A 19,005-nucleotide genomic window follows, 5' to 3' on the forward strand; every position below is an offset into this window, starting at 1 on the left:
ATGTTTCTAATAGTTCCTAAAGCAGTAAACCTTTTTAAGCAAATTTATTTACAAATTTACAAATTTACAAATTAAAAATAACATTTTTTTCATAGAAAAAAAAGTTGCAAAATATTTTGTAAATTTAAAAAAAAGGCTCTCCCATAGAATAATGGTTAGAGCTAAGGGCTTTCAAACAGAGTTTCTAGGTTGGATATACGCTTTGAACAGCCCGATGTCAAGCAGTAATAAAATAGGCATCATTAGACAGTAATATATTACATTGTGAAAATAGTATTTCAGAGCACAAACGCATAAAAAACATTCAGTATTTATTTATTTATTTATTTATTCGTAAGATGTTCCTAAGCAAGCCGTAATCAATAACAATAGATATTATTTCAGGCTCTTGTCAAGTATTACAGAAATTGTAATGAAAAAAATCTAAGTCTGTTACACTATGTAATATATTACTATCTAATGACACCTATTTTATTACTGCTTGACATCAGGTTCTATCGATAGGACATCCGTTTATTTGGTTTGCCATTTGGAAGACAATGCCTTTCAGAAGTCATCACAACAGCTTTATAATAAAACAATCATTACAAAAAAATAGATAGCAGAAATAAACAAAAATAACAAATTTTGAAGAAAAACTGGAGGCTTATATATGTATATATATATATATATATATTTATAACGATTTGTATTCGCATCGAAAGTACAATAAATCATGATGTTTGATAACATGGCAGACACATAAAACTCATCCCTTAAGAGTTTCGGGATGCTGAAAAGTTCAACAACCTTTGTACCATACATACAGATATATATATATATATATATATATATATATATATATATATAATATACACACACATAAAACTTCATTATCAAGTTAGTCCATTTCCTCGAAGAGGAACCGCAAGTTGAACCCTCTTACACATTATATGCTATAAGTTTATAAGCTTTAATCTAATTTTAACAATTTAACAATAATCTGCTAAAAACTACTTTAAATATTTAATTCATTAAGTTTTAATATTGGACAATTTAAAGTTTGTTTTTGAAAAAATTATGAGCAAAACATTATCACTTATTTCCGTTTCGACGCTAATTTATTATGTTTGAAGAAGATATGTTACAGCTATTTTAGTAAAATAAATAGTAATGTTTTTATATACAAATTTTCAGAACAAATGCATGTGTGTGTACCCCTTAAATGTATAATAATGTCCGATGTACGTTTCCAAACACCTTATTTATATAACCCAATGCCGAATATTACCGCATCAAAATTACATTGTAATATTCAACATCGATTCAAGGGCATATACACACTACACGACTATATATAATACAACCTACGGCCTAAAATAGGTCAATTAACCCAAATAAATTAAAAATCTCGTTTCGTCTCTAGTTATCGCTTATCTTTGAATACTACTACTCGAATAGAATAGAATATTTTTTTATCTTTAATCCGCCGTCTTTTTTTCCACTCTCCAAGAAGAAAATTCCCATAAGACGTGTGTGCACGTGTAAGTGCACGTTATCTAGTTGGATTCTTGTTAGAAGCCGGAGGTGTTCGTTCCGGTAGTACCCGTGACAGATCGATACCGGAAAAAATATATAATCTGTATTATACAAGGATATACTTACATGATATATATATACGTATGTATCAATGTAAATATAAAAACAGGGGACTCTAATTAAATCATACTTGTTAGAAGCGCTTTGGGATTAGGTTTGTTTTATCTGAGTGTTATGTAAATCATTAAATTTATTTAAATATCACTTTTTTAAATATAATTAATAATTAGTTTATAAATTTACAACAAATCTGCATGTAACTGTTATTGTGCAATGCAGATTATGTAATCATATTGTGAGAGATGAATAGATAGATGAAAAGATGGATGTCAACGTCCGCACTAGTAGTAATAGTAATCCGCAAACACAAAAAATATTAAATATTCAAAAGGTACTAATTTTACTCAACAAGGGACAGCGGATGAAATTTGGGATTTGCAAAATGAATTTTTTAGTTTCATATCTGGATTACCAAAAAAACGACAAAATATACATAGTCTCAAAGTACACGTAAGAGACTGAAAAGATAGACTAACCTTGAATTTAAAGTTCCTTTCGCTGTGGATCCAACACAAAACTCAGTTATCATGGTTTCCGCCATTTTCATGCAATTACGCATCCTTATGCAACTGTCGTGCACGGATTTAAATGTTGCAAAACACCTTATTTGTAACAACTCAACTCTTAAATAACATTTGTACATGTGGGGTAGTACTCATTGCACACTTTAATCACTATAAAATTATATAACACGACATAGAACTCTAGTATTTTAATGAAATCGCCACACTAGTGAACGTTAACGAAGCCGAAAGTCCACCATATTGGTTACTAACAAAAGTGTTGTGCTCATCACCAAAGGACATGGTACCAACTTAATTTGAATAAACATTCAATAGATACGACTTGAAGTTGGCGCAAAGATAATATCTATAATTTGCCGGCATTTTCAAAAAATGTAAAAACAAATCAACTCATTCAAAATGCAAATAAATATAGTCTATAAGTAATTAAATAACCGCAAACATTATTAATAATTAATAATATTTGTTACAAACGCTTCAAGACTAGGTTTGTCTCATCTGAGTGTTATATAAACAACTAAATTTATTTAAATAGCACTTTTTTAAAATTTAATTTATATTATAGTTTACAAACTTACAACAAATCTGCATACCCCTTGCTTCTATAACTGTTATTGTTCTATGCAGATTATGTAATCATATTGTGAGAGATGAATAGATAGATAAAGATATACAAAAATATAATATTTTTAACTTACTGAAGAAGTTTATATTTTTGTCAAAAAAACGGTTTCTGATTTGATGTTTTCACGACGTTTCATATCATTCTGAATCGTTTGAGATCAATAATTGGAGTAACTGTGTGTGTGACAAAATTTCAAAGAGAACTACAGGACATTTGAATTAAAATAGATTTTATTAATACATGGTATATGGGTGAAATGACAGTCAGAAGATTTATATTTTCAAAGAGCTCTACAGGACGCACCGTTTGTACTACAAACTTGAAATTCATACATATCGATCTTCAAAGTATCTATTATAAGATCACATATAAAAATTTATAAGTTTTCTAAGAATATTTTGAATTATTAAATATTTTACCTATACATGACATATATGAGTATATTGGTGAAATGACTCTTAGAGCTTAATTCTTAGAGAATTAACACTTTCAAAAAGCTCTGCAGGACGTACTATTTGTACTACAATCTTGTAATATAGAAATGTTATTGTTCAAAGTGTCTATTATAAGATCAGATATTAAATTTGATAGGTTTTCAAACAACTTTTGGAATAAAAAAAATATTTCACTTATAAATGTCATATATGTTACTGGTGAAATGACTCTCAGTAGATTAACATTTTCAAAGGGCTCTGCAGTACACACCGTTCGTATTACAACTTTGTATTTCATATATGTCATTCTTCAAAGTGTCTATTGTAATATCAAACATTAAATTTGATAGGTTTTCTAACAATATCTTGAATTAAAAAAGATTTTATCAATAGATGTCTTAAATGAAATGCGTGTTTATAAACGTTATGTCATGAGTGATTGACCCTAGGAAGATTAGTCTTTTCAAAGAGCTCTACAGGACGTACCGCTTGTACTATAACCTTGTAAGTCAGACATATTATTCTTCTAAGTGTCTTTTGTGATAAATAATAAAAAAATTATATTTAATTAAATATATTAATTTATAACACTGAAAATGAGTCAAACCTAGCCTTAAGAATATTTGAATATTGCATTTTGATGAATACTGTATAGAAAAACCTGATGATGGAACGTATCTATATCTAGCTCTATGTTGTATATATATATATATATATATATACACATACATTTATATACATATATATATATACATATATGTATCACAAGAATAGATATGTAATAAATATTATAGTATATAGTTGTAGTTCAGCACTTAGAAAAGCATATTTCTGACAGAGCAATTTATATTCATGAAGATCATCATGATGATATTTATATGATAATATATTTACAAGAGTAAATGTCAAAACACCCAATATACATTATATATATATATATATATATATATACATATATATATATACATATATATATATATATATATACATATATAATGAAGTAATCAAAATAGCTTTTTCGCAGACATACATTCAAATATTTATTAGATTGGAATATTGAATTATTATACTATTTTTTTGGTGGTTCACAAATTACTGCAAAATGATTGTTAATTAAGTATATTTAATTTTCACTCCATTTTTTTAAATAAAACTAATATGAATATTATTCAAATATTAAAAAAAAAATTAATTTAAAATTTGAAATTTAGTTTCTTTTTCTAATATCTGGATAAATGCCTATTATAAAGCTTCAAAAATGTTTTAGGATAAAAATACAAAAATATCATTTACAGATAAAACAAAAATGCAAATAATAGAAAAATGTTTTAAACATGGAGATATCAAAGAGCATAATTTTGTCAAATATTTTGTTCCCAATAATCTTAAAATTATTATGAAAAAAGCTCCATCATCGTAATATTCTTTTTATTGCCCTAATTATATTTGTCTCGATGAATTACTATGATTTTCTAAAATTTTAATATTTATTGTGTCTCCACAAAGTTGCATTTAGATTCAGCAATTGTGAAATTTATTATACGTCTTTTAATATTGCTTTTATAAAATTAATATTTAATGTTACTATCAAAGGGAAAAAATCACGAATGAGGAAATGAATCGAGGTCTCTAGAACGTCACTAAATGAATAAGATTTTGTAAAAAATAAAAGGAACATTTTGATTCAGTAACATATATAACACTATATATATACATAGTGAATATAATTGAATATTTAGCAAGAAATTGCTTTCCATTATAAAAGCAATACCCTAGATTGATTGTTATGATTGCCTACAGACATTTTTATACGAATTTCACGTTTTTCTATATCATACCTTATATATATTATATATATATATATATATATATATATATATAATACTTAGAGGGTTATTTGTACACATGAACGTTTTCATATGTTAAAGGTCCTTGAAGGGTTAAAAAGGTCGGACTTTTTTTATATACCACTTTACATGTATATATGTTGTATATATTTGTTTCGCATATTCATGAAGACACTATATTTTAGACCGGGGTTCAATAAAAAGAAAGCCAGGAAAATAATCAGTACACATAATAATATATAATAACACATGATAACAATTCAACAATATTACTTTAAATATCAATGATTGTATGTATGTATATTTAGGTCTTCCTGGAGACATTTTGTGGGCAATGTAATAAATAAAATAAACATAAGTATCGATAACTTTTGAAGTAAAATATTATTGTGAAATGTAAATATTAATAAATGTAATTACAGTACACCACATATATGCAACTCAAATTAATGTCCCGTAAAGTACTCCTGATCTTAAAAATCATAAACATATTTAATTTAGAATTTGAAATATATCGAACCGCTCGATACACTTGATATTACAAACAATCGACTTAGAATTAACAGGAGAAATAATATATAAACGTTTTCTAAATTTATGATTGTTTTCCAGACTATTTCCCTGATATTGTATCGAATTTTTCTTAAGGCGCTCCGTCTACACCTGTATGCACAACGTTTGCCCTACATAGAGGTATTAGCATCCCATTCGTCCTGAATAAATGACGCGGACGCCCCACATTGGGATGGAGATATATATCTATTACATGTATAGACCGACCTAAGGCCTAAGGGAGCACCACTACCTACGTCCGAGTCTCCTGTTGAAACCTTTTCCCCAGCGTCGAAGAGTTGTCAACGTCCGCACTGTAGTAATAGTAATCCGCAAACACGAAAAATGTTAAATATTCAAAAGGTACTGATTTCACTCAACAAGGGACAGCGGATGAAATTTGGGATTTGCGAAATGAATTTTTTAGTTTCATATCTGGATTACCAAAAAAACGACAAAATATACATAGTCTCAAAGTACACGTAAGAGACTGAAAAGATAGACTAACCTTGAATTTAAAGTTCCTTTCGCTGTGGATCCAACACAAAACTCAGTTATCATGGTTTCCGCCATTTTCATGCAATTACGCATCTTTATGCAACTGTCGTTTACAGATTTAAATGTTGCAAAACACCTTTTTTGTAACAACTCAACTCTTAAATAACATTTGTACATGTGGGGTATTTTCAAATAACGAAAAGCAGTTCAATTCATTCAAAATGAAAATAAATATAGTTTATAAGTTAATTAAATAACCGCAAACATTATTAATAATAAAATAAATTCAGAATACAATTATTTACTATATATTCATATATGAATAAAAGTATTTTGCGCAATTTTAACATCGTAAATATAAAAATATTCCTTATAAGAATAATATAAATATACATTGCTGTAAGAAAAAAAAGTTCACTCACCAAGAAGCGAATGAAATATTGAATTAGTGAAACAAGTTTGTATTTTTCACATGAAAACCTGACTAAATTTGACTAACTTTGAATTTTCAAGTTTGAATTGCTTCGTTTCAACTTTGTTAACTTAATTAAACATTGACACAAGACTCTTAATTATCATTCTTTCCGCCATTTCCAAGAAATTGCGCACCCTTTTACCAACTGTTTTTCTTAACGGATTTAAGTGCTTTATTACATTTTTGTGCCAACACAACTCTTGAATAACATTTCTTTATTTGGGCCGTTACTCATTACACACTTGAAGCACTATGGAATCATGTAAAATGAATTAAAAATCGTGTATTTTATCGAAATTTAATTACTAACGAACATTAGCACAGTTTATACGTCCATCATATTGATAAGCAAGAAAAAGGTAAGGTACTAACTTCAGACAATATAATACCAACTAAATATACTAATTAACCGACTGATTAAATAACATGAAGTTTGCGCAATAAATTATATTATAATTAGCGATTAATTCAAACTGGTTAAGATTATTTTTATTATTCTATAACAAATAAAAAACTAAAAGAAAAATGCAAAGAACCGTCAAGAACTTGTGCTTGGGCAAATTGTCGATAAAATTTATTAGATGATATAGAGAATATAATATATTAAACGCAATGAGAGAGTTTATTTGTACTAATTCGAAAAGTAGCAAAACAGAAGGACTGTAAACAGGTCGATATCATAACATTATATAAAACAAAAACCACTGAAATTGATATATCAAACAAATTCTCACGTTACAGTCATTTTATCTTGACAAGAGCTTTTTTACGCCCCAGGAAAGTAAAAATAGTTTTTAAAAAAATCTTTGCGCACAAATCAATTTGTTATCTTAATGTTTTTTTCTGCGCTCCAATTAAGTATACAGATGACTCTATATCTTTCATCATAAAGTGCCTTCATTCACTTTCACAATTGAATTGTGCAATTGAATGCATTTCGAATGACACAATTGATTTGTTATTAAAAATTCCGTTTTCAGATAGTCTATATTTAGTTGTTTTTGTGAATATTGAACTATTGAAATATTCTTTTCGTTCCTATTCAGCCGAATCGGCACATATGCATGAGTTGAATAAAATATCATTGCAGGCGGCTCTGAAAAATCCAATGAAATGGGAAAATTGGGCATTATGTATATATATATATATATATATATATATATATATATATATATATGTTTCCCTTCCAGGGAGTGAATATTCACTTCATCATCTGCCCTCTGATGAATAGTGAATAATGAATATTAATGAATGATATCGCTTCTGTTATTTGAATAACAATAATAATAATGACATTCCCGCAGGCTAAATTGTATGCAAACTTCATATCAACATATTGCTCAATCAATATTTGGTATATTTGCAATTCTATTTGTGAATGGTACATTGATATTTCAAATTGGTAACAAAATATATTGGAGATGGAAATATATATTATAATTCTTCAGTAAAATCGACTAAAATTGAACCATAACCTGATATAACTGAATATTATGATCCTCATATCTGTACAATTCTTTAGGATTAGATATATAGAATTACTTTGGAAACATAGTATGACTCTGACATTTTAGGTCAGAGGATAACAACGTTGTTTCATCTAAAAACGCATTTTATCTAATTTAACCGACAGAAAACAATATTAAATTGAATGCACGTTGAAACCACAGACAGACTGGCAAACAAACATCCTTTGTTAGTAAACAATAAGGTTTGTGTACATGTATCCTTAGATAGAAATACGCAAAATCTCTTTTTCTTCTCCCAGATGGAAATCCGTGCAAGTGACAAATACATTAATTTGTCAGTCTGGGAGATATTTGAATAAAACAATCTTTAGTTATGAGCCATATATTTTATTTTATTACACATGGATGTGTATGTAGTATATGGTTCAGACACGAGCTCTGTTGTCGAGCTGCTCTCGGAATTTAATTCTGCGTAAAATAATATGTACTTTGTCATTTCCATCGCGGGGCTGGGGGCGGCGTGCGAAGGCTTGGGGGCGCGGACGCCCCACATGTAAATAACACGACACGTATATGCTGACATAGTTTAATAAGAATTTGTAATTGACTAGGGGTAAGTGGCATTTTGCCTTAAGGCAAGTTGAAAACCTATCAATAATCGTCTTAATCAACAAGAAACCAACACTTTCGTTTCTAATTGTTATAATTGTAAATTGTTATAATACAGAGTTGCTGTAGAGCAATATATATATTAACTATTATAGATTATTAGCCTATTTTACAAATTAGTATATTAGTATATGCACCGGGTGTTTTTTTTTTTAAATCGCAGTCCATTAATTGAATAATTATTCAATGAATTTTTATAATCAAAACCTTTTTTCTGCCCTAAAGCACCACTAGTTTATTACTAAATCAAAGCAATTATAGATAATTGCTTTAATAAATCGTAATATATACCACTATATTTATAGCTAAATTTCGAAATATTTAACACAAACTGTGTTGTATATTTGGACTACGTCAGCAAAAATAGAAATTCATTTGAAGCCCTTTATCCGAGAAATCCGCAATTACTTAGTAAGATCTTCGCTTAGACAAGTAGTAAATAGTCAAAAAAACATGGATCTTCAAATTGATTCAAGATTTTTGGCAAAAACGTTAATGAAAAATTTTGCTTAAATCTACTAATTATGAAGAAACCGCTCGGCTGCTCGTCGCGCAAAGCTGATTAGGCTGATCATCCTCATTTTGAGATCGGTACAGCCGTTTTTGAAAAAACGTCGATGAATAGTCATAGTAATTACATATTTTAATTAATATGTAATTTACATGATGTGCTAATAATTTGTTATTGTCGAATTTAACATTATTAATTGAAAATCACAGTTTCGAAATGTGTGTTAATACTAAGTAAAAATTTAATACAAAAATAGAATGTAGTGTTTCTGTAACATATGTAAGAATTTATGTTTTAAATAAAAGCTTGTAAAATGTACAAAACTGTATTTATAAAAGTCGACATATCACGGCAATCTATTGTTTTTATTATTGCTGACCCAAATTGCAACATTACTCCCCTTTCAGTGCTTCAATAATATTATGATAATAATAATTCATGCAGTATCATGTATAATAGCATAATCAAACATATATTTTATTACTCTGGAATATGATCATTGAACGTGTTCTAAATAGCAAATTGCTGCCCTAAAGCACCACTAGTTTATTACGAAATCAAAGCTATTATGGATAGGTAATTGCTTTAATAAATCGGAATATATATCACTATATTTATAGCTAAATTTCGAAATACCTAACACAAACTGTGTTTAACATTTAGACTACGTCAGCAAATATAGAAATTCATTTGAAGCCTTTTATCAGAGAAATCCGAAATTACTTAGTTGCCAATGTAATAATACTTTTTCCGTTTGTATATAAATTTCTAAATAACAAATGATATATTATATAATTGCTCCCCTAAAGCACATTACTATACGTGGATGTTGTCTTAGCCATGTATTATTAACAACCACATTTTACATAATAATAAAGAATAAAATTAAAAGCTCAAAATGGCGGGTCAAAAGCCCCCCTAACAGATTTTGGTTATTTGCAAAAGCACACTGTTAGATAGCAATAATTAATTATATTTTATCCAATTAGTTTATACAAAATCAAATGATCTATAAATAGTTGTTGCAAAATAAACTCTACCATATATCAAAATGTTATTTCACCCCCTTGTACATATATTTACTTAAATGTGTATACCCATAAATTTTATATATGTATTACCCCACATGGGGTTTGTGAAGTGTCGACACGTGTCGGGACATCATGATGACTATGTTAAAAGTAATATTAAAAAATATATCCGCCATTGCGTGACAAACATTTCAAATTAACTGTTTCCATCATGGCACATCGGACGATGTTGATGGCACTAAATTACTTTTTGTACAAATAGGAAAATAATATATAGTATATATATATATGTATCCCATAACCTACTGTATCTCTGCTGCAGGATGCTATAGCAGTGCTGGCAATTGAGCGTACAGTGCGGTCTGGATATCTCCAAAAGGGGGCTGGACGCCCTCTGGTAGTGCCTGGGGGCCGATATGGGGCTCCGACCCCCGCTACTGGAGTCGTTACAATCGTCCGACATCTGGTCGGAGTGGTAGTACACGTTTAGAGTCATATTTGATTTTGTACTTTGGTTTTCACTCATTTTTAATATTAGATTCGATAAAAGTCACACTTTTGTTCAAAAGATATTACTTAAAGTTTAAGATTTGTGTCCTATGGAATAAATTGAATTTTAATGTTTTTTAATATTTTTGCACTGTTTTGAATCAGTTAAATTTTATTGAGTCTTTTTGCTCTATTTATAAACAATTTATAGTTAATTTGTTAAAAATAATATTTATGTTAAAAAACAAGTGTTAGTTGAGATAAAATTCTGATATTTTTCGAATTATTAAATTTACATAAACAAAGTGCAAATGCTAAGCTGTTTTTAAATTTTGTCTTAAATGTTGCAAATTACCAAAAAATGAAGCAATTTGTCTAAGGTTTAATTAAATAAATGCTAATTTGTCTGAAAAGATAGAAGATTGTCTAAAAATGCTGCAAACAGTTTGCAAATTTCATAATAGAAAGCTCCATTAATCACGTGATCGATTTTTTGAGGATTTTTGAACTCCCCTCCCCCTTGCTGATTTTGAAAATTACCCCACCTTCCCACCAAAAATCACGTGTATTTTTAGTTTCCCAGAAAATTGTAATATTTTTGTTAACTTCCCGTAGGGTAGTTATAGTAATGGGCCGAAAATCGAAAATGAAAATTTTTGCATTTCTCAACGTTTTGAAGGTTTCTGAACATTTTGGCATACTTCAGAAAAATTGGATATGTGTGTGTGTTTTGTATGTCCGCATTCTTTCGTCCACGTTATCGGGCGCACGGATAATTCAATTTGTAATGATTGGGAGAAAAGGTAATTAGTTTTTGGCAAAGACAGGTCCCGCCATTTCAAAGATACTAGCTAAATGTGCAAAAATTGGCAGTTTTTGAGTGAGCTAAGCGTCCGATTTGAATGATCTAAAAAAACTTTCTGCTTGTATTGACAAAACAATTGCTTTCGAGAATAAAAAATTATTAAATTTTTTTTTATATTCCATAAAATGTTTATGTAATTTTGGATTAAAAATTCAAAAAATTACGTGATATCTTACTATACCCCTTTCTCCCCCACGTGATATTTAGTGATTTTTTGTCAAATCCCCCCTCCCCTTACAAACCCTGTGTGATTAATGGACGCCCCTAAAGCCAAAAAATTTAGCAAGTTGTCTATGAATGTAGCAATTTATCTAAAAAATTTCGATTTAGTATTAAAAAAAGTTTTAATATAAGTCAGTCATAAAAATAGTATGCTTCTACAAATTTCGGCACAAAAAAATTTCTTTAGTACATGAAGTTTCCTGGATATATTTTTAACTGAAGAATCTAATAAAGTTAGTAAAATTTTTACTGATATTATAGTGGCTACTAATCTAATCTATATAACTACAAGCATCTCTCTGATAGAGAACACCTATGTTAATCAATTTAATAAATCTTAACAGAATGAAAGCTTTATCTATAACGTTAAGTTGGTGATTCAACCTTCAGTGCCCGAGCAATTGTCCAACGCCACGAGCCGCCCCTACAAATAGTGGGTCACAGTCACAGTCCGTTCTCGTTCGTTTGTGCAAATATTGACCTTTGCCAGTTTCGTCGTCGACGTCGCGCCCAATGTGTTTTATGGTCCTGTTATTTTTCGCAATTCGCGTGGTAATTGCCAATAGGCAAACCAATAGTGTGTTGTTATTGTCAACGTTGATAGATGCCATTTTCCACGTTCGTGGATGAATCAATAAAAATTCTATTTTGATAGCAGCACACGCCTATCAAGCGTTGTTCTAAACGAAGTGAAAATTACTTTAATCAATTTGCGAAATTGCTCAACTGGAGAGGAAAAATAGTTTTTGATGTCAGCGATGGAAATAGTTTAATCTAACCACTAAATAGTATTGAAGCAACAAAGATAATAAACTAGTTTCAAGTAGTATTCTGTCTAAGGGAAAGTTGGAAGAAATTGTTCTGCAAAAGTTATAAACTTTAGTCCTTATCGAGGTACATAGAATTTTTTTTAAATTATTTAAATTGGTCCAGCCGTTTTTTGAAAAAACGTCAACGAAAGGTCCAAGTTCGGCTCAGATACCCATACACACACACTTCTCCTAAATTTGATCTCATTCGCTTCAGAATAACTTGAAAGATCAAGAAAATGGAAAGTTACCTAATAGTGATTGCACAAAAAACTTATTATTGAAACTAATGGTGTATGGCATCGTGCCCTAAAGCAAATTGCTGGAACTTCCCGTACCGTGATGAAATATTTGAGAAAGTTTTAACGTTTTCAAATATATTATTACAAATACTGTAACTTTCATTATTTTTGCTATCTTGTTATATCTGAGCGAATCAAATGTAAATCATAAATCAAACAATTTATCTCCAGAACATTAACAATCGTCATTTCATTTCGAATTCGATTTAAAAAAAATAGTTGCCTAATTTACTCAAAATTGAAAAAGTGAAAAAGTGAATAGTCACATTTTCACTTATACTGTGCTTAGCTTGGCGGCATTTTCACATTTTTCAATAGTTTTCACAAAATCGGAAAAGTGCTCCAGTACAAAAACAGTCTAAACGCACTTGGGTAAACATTTGTACCAGAGTGGCGCTTAGACTGTGCTTAGCCTGGGTCATTTTTTGAATTTTTAATCTAATCTAATCCTAATCTAATCTTAATTGAATTTTTAATATTTTATGGAAAATAAAAACAGATGTAATAATTTTTTATCCTCAAAAGCAATTGTTTTGTCAATACAAGCAGAAAGTTTTTTAGATTGCCATTGTTTGTACATTTAACTCTGTATCTTCGAAATGGCGGGCCTGCCTTTGCCAAAAACTAATCACTTCTTCTCCCAATCATTACAAATTAAATATTTTTTTTAGATCATTCAAATCCGATACTTCGAAAAATTTTCATTTTCGATTTTCGGACCATTACTCTAACTACCCTATGGGAAGTCAATCATTGTCTTGGTAAATAAATTGAACACATATAATATTATAAATAATATTGATAATTATTTTTTTTTTTCCCAAATTCAACCCTGTCATCGGCGGCTCAAGAAAAATGAAGTCTCTAATCTTTGTCTGCAATTTAAATTATAAAATATCCCTCGCGGGCAACAAATCCGTCTTTATGAAAACTTTTAATGCCGCCGTCATGTAAATATAAATCTAGAGCAATTTTCTTGTACTTGTAAGCCATTTAAATAAAGTTTAAATACGGAGACAAGGAATAAAAAATTTAAAGAATAAAAAGAATAAATTGCCTTCCCGTCGAGAAAGAAGAATCTTGAATGTAAAAAACACAGACGCTTTCTTCAGCTTAATCTCCGGCACTCTCGGAACAAATTCTTATATCTTATATATAAAAATGGATCGCAAAATGTGTTGGTAAGCGCATAACTCAACAACGCCTGGACCAATTTGGCCAATTCTTATTTTAAAATGTTCGTTTATGTCCAAGGATGGTTGTTACGGCGAGAAAAAATCGAATAATTTCCGGGAAAACCCTAAAAACAGCCCTTTTCTTTTTTAATCGAGTAGGCAACGAAATTTGTAGAAAAAACAATGATTTATGTCATGACATTTTGTGTAGTTTTTGATAATCTAATTTTTAATATATTTATATAAACATAGAAATTAACGAACTATATTGGCAGCCAAAAACATTGATGTAAGTGAATTAAATTTCAAAATTCAAGAACAAATTACAGGCGAATCATTTGATTCGGCAACTAACCAAGACGTGAAATGTCAAACGTTCAATTACGTTTAATAGGATGTTTTACGTGAATATTATTTAATTAAGAATAAATTGTAGTAAGTAGTTTTGTTTTTTATTAAAAAAACGTTAGTAAACGGGCCGCAAGTGTTACTAGAGGCTCAAAATATCAACTTCTTTGAAATGTTAATATGAAAATGCACTTTTTGGCATATTTTTCTCAAACACGGTGCTCTGAAAGATCTCATTTGTATCATTATATACTCATTGATATTTATAAAACATTTTCTAGGTTATATTATTTTTTATATATGTTATTTAAATTCACAACTTAAATTTGGTATCGATCAAAGGGACATTTTGTCGAATAACATTTTCCCAGTTATAATTTCCCAGAACTTATCGAAGAATAGATAGTAATATATGAAGGACCGGGGTTAAAAAGGTCCACTACCGATGTGTCAAAAATTAGTAAAGTCAAGCATTGTTTAACAACAATATTTGAAAATACAGGAAAAATATGTATAACAAGCTATAACCTTGATTTGAAAACGGCAATCATTGAAATGAGGGAGATAAACGGTTCTCTTTGAAAATCCATAATAAAAGTATTTTCTTCCGTTGGTAGTTTTTTAGCATTAGTTAAAAATATAATTATTCTGTAAAATGCCTTTAAACTTATAATAAGGCTTCAAACCTTTTTGTCACTCGCCCGTTTCAAGTTACTGCGCCTATAGGTTAAAAAGGTCTAGATAACAAATTTTTGAAATATGTACATCAAAAAAACACATTTCTACATTGATGAAGTAGAAGGCAGTTTACTGAACGTAGTCAGATAATTGTTCGTTTGATATGTGTTATTTGTTGTGATATTGTTATGGTTTTCACAATATAGTTTATATTTGCTCAAAATCAAATTGGACCTTTGTGCCTCGCCCTGCTCTACATACATACTTTTTATTAAATTTGCTTTAATTCATCAAATGTTACTTGAAACTTTTCAGAAAGCAGGTCAAAGAAGAAATACTTAATTCATTTTCTATCTCTCCTCGCAAAAATTTGAAAACTGTGTATAAGCTCAGAAGTATTATTTACAATTATACACAAAATCCAGAATCCAAAAAGAATCTGAAAAACTTGAAACGTAATCAATAAGTCGAAAGACCAAAAAAGACTTGGATGGATTATACTATGTTTTCTATAGAAAGTGAATAAATCTTCCAGTTTGATTGTATTGACAAAATATAGACAAACTAATGGGGTTTATTGTATTTATAATATCTCATTGTATTATATTGCATTAAAACAACTCATCCTTATACACTTAAAGTATTAATATTTTTGATTATCTAGAAATTCTTCAGAATATACCTTACTTAGCAAAACAACGTTTGCCGGGTCAGCTAGTAAAGGATAAAATATACATGTATATATGTATATATGTGTGTGTATATATGTATGTGTGTATTAACTGAATGTATATATGTATTAACTTAAATTTATATGGAGGCTTAAAGGCTAGAATCCGAACTAATGAAGTCGCGACCCACACAGAATCTGAGAGCGTGATAAAAATATTCAAACACTCATTAACTATAGTCTCAAAGACTAAAATCCTCTTAAACCCACAGCCCTAATTCTAGAAAATAAATCCGGACCTGTTGCATTATTTAAAATCTCTTATTTTATACTAATTTCCTAATACTAATTTGGAATTATGTTATTTTTTAGTCAACAATAGTAAATCTGTTACAATATTTATTATAAAACTTTAAATTATTTTTATTTTAAATTCTTATCAATTTGGCATTAATAAAATTATATGAATGGAGATTAAAAATATGTGTCGCCTTAGTACCGAAAAAAATGGTAAACAAAAGAACTACAAATTTACTCGTAATAACGATTTGGTTCTTGAAACTAAATTTTTATATTGTCATTTAATGATGTACTCATTAATTTGTTTCTTCTTATTTGTTCTTTTTAAAATCTTAATTGTTAAAAATTGAATATATTTATAATTTCCTATGATATTCTACTATCATCATATGATATTCATATCGATATCATCGCTCATCGAAAGCAAATTGATTTTTCACTTCATTTTCGAAGTAATAACGTTTCGAAATCATCAATCATTGTTGAATGTTTGCTTTTTTTCTGGATATTGCAAACTCTTCAATTCATTCAGATCAGGTATATATATATATATATATATATATATATATATATATATATATATATATCTACATACCAAGATCGTATAAAAAGTCCATGTAAAAAATAAATTGAATTCTCTCATAAGCATTCAAGTGGGTAAACAGTTTTGTGAATAGCGTAATAATTTTTTCAATTTCCAATAAATTTAAATATGTATAGGAATTCAGATACAAATATGTATCTAGATATAGATATAGATATAAAGGCAGTGTTTTTGAAGTTGAAGTTATTTTGCAAAGAATTGGGACATTTGGTAAAGTTTTTTCATTACTGAGTCTCCGAGTACATCTTTTAAGTAGTCTGCGACCTAAATACTTTTCAATCAAAGGAAAATTGAATTGTATGTAATCGATAAGACTCGAATTCATTTGATAATTGATATATATATATATATATATATATATATATACACATAAGTACTAATGTGCATTTGATCGCATAATAAAACGTTCGACTCGGCGAGAACTTTATCGATATTATCCTGAAAACATGAGCTTTAAAGCTCGCAACTTATTTTGTAATGACTCGAAATAAAGCTACAACATGTGTGTATGTATGTGGTTGTGTTATGTAATGATTTATACGTCTATACAAGACCCAATATAAACTCATGTCTCGGAAACCGTATAAAGCTCCTCAAGTCAAGTTAAGTTCAAAGTTCAGTCGGGTGCAAACTTAAATTAAGTTAAGCCGAGCTTTTCAGCATATTCATAAAAACTCTTAATTAGTTTTTAATTCAATTAGAAATCCCTAAGATTTTACAAAAATTAGAATTCGGTTGATAAATAATTTAAGAGTATTGTCATTATAATTCTTCTATAATTAATTTAAATTTGGAATAAAACGACTTTGAATTCGATCTTTCATTATTCTTTCGAGATACATACAAAATTCGGGACATTTATTATTTATTCTACTAATTACGTTGCAAAAAATATGTATAAAATACAGTACATTCTAAAACCAAATATTTTGTATGATAACTAATAAAATTAGACAAAAATTATAATTTTAGGAAAATTTAAAAAATCATGTTAACTATGAATTAAAAATTTTTAATAACACTTTAACTTTATATGAACTTTGTGTTTAAGCAAATTGTGTATGGTTTTGTAATCAAATATAAAAAGTAAAATTACCTACAATTTATACAAATATAAAAAAATATATTTTTAAATTTTATATCAGTCACTTGTTAACTATGAATTAAAAATTTTTAATAACACTAACTTTATATGAACTTTGTGTTTAAGCAAATTGTGTATGGTTTTGTAATCAAATATAAAAAGTAAAATTACCTACAATTTATACAAATATAAAAAAATATATTTTTAAATTTTATATCAGTCACTTGTTAACTATGAATTAAAAATTTTTAATAACACTTTAACTTTATATGAATTTCGTGTTTGATCAAATTGTTTATTTTTTTGTAATAAAAAAATTCAAAAGTAAAATTACCTACAATTTAGGAAAAATAAAAAAATATATTTTTAAATTTTATATCAGTCATTTAGCAAGTAAAATACTATTTTATTCGCTATTTCATTGTAATTTTTTCCCAAGTGGTGTAAGACGTTAAATGTAAAATAAATAAAATTCAAAGAATTATTCGCTTCAATATAAATCATAATAATGAGCAATTCTTGTCAAAGTAAATAATCCTTATCTCCGGAACATAAATAATATTGAAATTAAATAAAATACAAAAGAAGCTTAAAAAAAGTTCTGATAATGTGTCAACATTCATCTAAATAATATACAATAGGAAGTACAAAAATTTTATACAAATTTAATAAAATTTAATGTTTTTTCCTGGTTGGTAAGCAAAATTCGAATAAACTTATAATAATATAAGATAAATGTAATTTTGTATATTAGCTAAATTAGTTTAATTAGTATAATTAATTTACTGAAATTTTAGTCAATTTTAAGTAATTTTAGAAATTTGAATAAATTGTGCTATATTTTGGACTTACTATTGTATATTTTTACATATATGACAAGAGACATATGTATAGTTCTCCAAATAATGCAAACAAAAATCACAATTTTATCATTATTAATGAATTATTATGAAATAAATTATTATAAATTTTTCCTAAAATTATAATATTTGTCTAATTTTATTATTTAATTTAATAATTCAATATTTAATTCAATAAATATGTAAAAGTAAGTTCAAAAATCTTATAATATCACAAGTGTAATAAAATTCTACATATACTAACTAGAAAAAATACTAAATTAGTTTAAATTTGTAAATTATAAAATAATTTAAATATAGGGTTCAGTTTAGTAAAAAAAACTATT

General features: G+C 28.1%; 1 protein-coding gene across 3 annotated transcripts in view; it reads right to left on the reverse strand.

The window, feature by feature from the left end:
- The window catches only part of LOC113368122 (atrial natriuretic peptide receptor 1-like), a 107,180-nt gene that overhangs the window by 14,463 nt on the left and 73,712 nt on the right, over positions 1-19,005 (reverse strand). The gene's annotated exons all lie outside the window — the stretch shown is intronic.

The sequence above is a fragment of the Ctenocephalides felis genome, unplaced genomic scaffold (genome assembly GCF_003426905.1).
Source record: "Ctenocephalides felis isolate EL2017-DRISC unplaced genomic scaffold, ASM342690v1 CF-g0.4_SCAFFOLD_01170, whole genome shotgun sequence".
Lineage (NCBI taxonomy): Eukaryota > Metazoa > Arthropoda > Insecta > Siphonaptera > Pulicidae > Ctenocephalides > Ctenocephalides felis.